The sequence below is a fragment of the Amphimedon queenslandica genome, unplaced genomic scaffold (assembly GCF_000090795.2).
Source record: "Amphimedon queenslandica unplaced genomic scaffold, v1.1 AMPQUscaffold_12695, whole genome shotgun sequence".
NCBI classification, from domain to species: domain Eukaryota; kingdom Metazoa; phylum Porifera; class Demospongiae; order Haplosclerida; family Niphatidae; genus Amphimedon; species Amphimedon queenslandica.
Genome location: NW_003547069.1, coordinates 25,088 through 28,006, shown reverse-complemented (window position 1 = coordinate 28,006; position 2,919 = coordinate 25,088). Strand labels below are relative to the sequence as shown.

The 2,919-nt window shown below is 36.6% G+C and overlaps 1 long non-coding RNA gene across 2 annotated transcripts in view; it reads left to right on the top strand.

Annotated features, from left to right (window-relative positions):
- The first annotated feature begins 2,536 nt into the window (after window positions 1-2,536).
- Window positions 2,537-2,919, top strand: part of LOC109587065 (uncharacterized) — a 1,157-nt gene continuing 774 nt past the window's right edge. The window contains exons 1-2 of one of the 2 annotated variants that reach the window (XR_002187380.1): window positions 2,537-2,583; window positions 2,715-2,815. This is a non-coding gene — a long non-coding RNA (uncharacterized LOC109587065). Of the gene's footprint in view, window positions 2,632-2,714; window positions 2,816-2,919 lie in introns of both variants that reach the window. The other variant, XR_002187379.1, reaches the window with a different exon arrangement.

The following is a 2,919-nucleotide window of genomic DNA, read 5'->3' as shown; positions in this document are numbered from 1 at the left end:
TTACAAATGGAGGCAACGGTACTCCAGCTGCACAAGTGCATGCCAGAACTGTGATTTGAGACTTCCCTTCTCCAGTGATTTGACTGACATTCTTAGCTCCACGACCACTCACAACTTTCAAAGATTTAGGATTCAATGGGAGTCCTGTTTCATCACAGTTGAATATGCGAGTTGGATTGTTGAATAGAGAATTTTCTTTAAGTGTGTCTTCAAGTATATCAAAATACTTTTGTATGACACTATTATCAGTGGCCATGGCTCTCGAAAGACTTAAAGGTACAGCAGTACGAAGTGATAATTCACTGTGCCTGTTACAAAATTTCTGCCACCATCCATAAGAAATTGAGACGTCACTTAAACCCTTTGACTGAATTGTTTGTCTTACTAGTGCAAGAACTTCTGAAACTGTGCGGGGAAATCCAATCTGAGAACATTTGATTAAAAACTTAGCCAAAATAACCTCTTCTTCTTTTGTAAGATACGGCACTGGGCCAGGTTTAGTTCCATGTTGAACATTTCCCCTGATCCTGTCATAAAGTGTTGATTTGGGAATGCCATATAGCTCCGCTGCAAGTCTAACTGTCAACCCCTCTTCTTCAACTGCTTTGATAGCATTCTTCATGCTTATTTCAGGCCATGTAGAGTATGTACATGGGCGTGTCGCCATCTAAAAAAGACATTAACATAAAAAATTGATTATCATACCAATGACATGTAAACATGGGGAAAAGGCTTGGTGCTAGATTGATGTACCTTTATTTTACAGAACTAAAGCCTGAGCAATTTGCACCTTGCATGCACTATGGCTACACATGATAGAGCAGCTTTGAAAACAAACTGCATGCTATACAAACAAATTTTGTTTTTATAGTGACTTACATTCAATAGAGGTAGTATTTATGATGAGAAAAGGCAGCTGAGAGATTCAATGAGTCCAAACAAAAATACAAACAAGGAGCCTCGTGCTTTGTTGCAGCAATTAATGAAGATGGGTGTGACCGATAATGATAATTAACTAAAAACGTATAATACCTGAACAGTAAGCAAAGATGACCAAGATGTTTACAGAGGTATTTGAAGAAGACAGTCAGTACTAAAGTTCTGGTGGTACAAAACTATTCTTCGAACAAAGCTTGCTTCGTTGTGGCTAAGTGACGAAAATTGAGTTAACACGGCCGATTATTGTGTGAATCTACGAAGTGTGTTTAGCAAATTATATCTTTACAAAGAAAGAAGGTAATGCTTTGATTTTTACCATGCAAACAGATATTGTGATGATCTATATGTAGTGCAAAAATCACTGGAAAATTATGTTTAGTTTTCAAAATATAACTGTCCGAAGTTTGATTAGTCCGATAATTGATTAATTACTCTAGAGGGTTTCTCTCCCCTCAATCTCTCTACTGTCAGTGTCATAATTTAGCAGTCAGCATGATGTGCATAATTATATGCATAATCTCACAAGTGGCATTTATATGATAATACACAAGGAAAGGACAAACCCAGAAGAAAACAGAACAGTAACAGCTGTTAATAGTGTAGTTACTTATTTAATGATCAGAGTCAGATAATTTTAACTATTGTTACAAGACCTGTAAGGAATTAATTAATTTTTCATTTTACTGTAATAGCTGGGCAAAAGGTACGCATATTATTTGAGGTCTCCTTCGAAATGCACAACTCATTGCTCTTTGTCTAATTGCACCTTGCCCTCTTCCTCAACCTTGTGTATATATGTCCCTTTCCTCTCTTCTTTCTTTTTCTAACATATAAACCACAAATGACATGTCATATTCACAAACAATTAATCATAATTATTATGCCTACATTTCTGTTTAGCTAACTTCTTTTTCAAGAGCTTTTCAGAAAAGTTATTGTTTGGCTGGCAGAGCAATATAATAATGATTATAACAATGATAATTTCCTTGTTACCATTTCAAAGTGGCTGGCTCTGTTAAGTAGATGTCTACAGCATTGCTTGTGCCATAAATCTTGAATTTTCTAATTATGCAGCCACAACTCCAAAGGAAAGTGTGACATGCTTCTTCATTAAACAAAGAGGCCCCTTCATGTACTCATCTTCTACATCATCAATTTTTTACAGGATTTTTTTCCTGCATTGCTATTGTGACACTAAGGGCTCTAGTGCTTATTATTCAGGGTAAAATTCATGCGTGCAAAATGAAGGTGCCCCTTTATTTCTTAAAGCCCTTAGTACCACTTTTTATTGAAGTGCCATCAGTTCCAAAGAGGTTGGGTATAGGTGTCACCTCAGGATGGAATGGCATTTCACTATTCCACAGCACACGATGTGACATCTATTCAATACTCTACATAGCTGGTTGTCGTAGGGGGTCGATAAGCCATTAAGGTGATCTACCTGATGGATGCAGGACAGTCACTTATCTAATTGTCCTTCACAACCCATTTAGACTCATTTTATTATTTTACTTCCTGTATGAATTGATGGACAGTTCTTTCATGTAACATTCCAATTATTATTATCTTTATTTTCATCAATGCTGTAAATCAAATCATACGGTAAAGGATTCCCTCCTCTTCACTGGCTCTTTGATCTACAAAGTAACTTATCAAAAACTTTGCTGTTGTTTTATGACCAAAAAGAGAGCAGTGAGTGTTGGAAGGGGCTAGTGAGTGTGTGTATGATATTGTTTTCATTCACAAATAATGTTTACTTAATTTCACATGCACAGGTGTCACTCCTGCAAAGGAAGAAGAGGAGAAAAAGATAGAGGCTTTACTCTGCAGCAACTTTAGGAAGCCTATACCCTGTGACAAGGAGAGCATCAAGTAGGTAAGCTCACTCAGTCTTTCTTGGGAGCTCAGAAAATTGCATACTTGTAAAATGGTCATAGCATAATAATTTGAATAGTGGAATTATCTACAGAGCATGAGTAC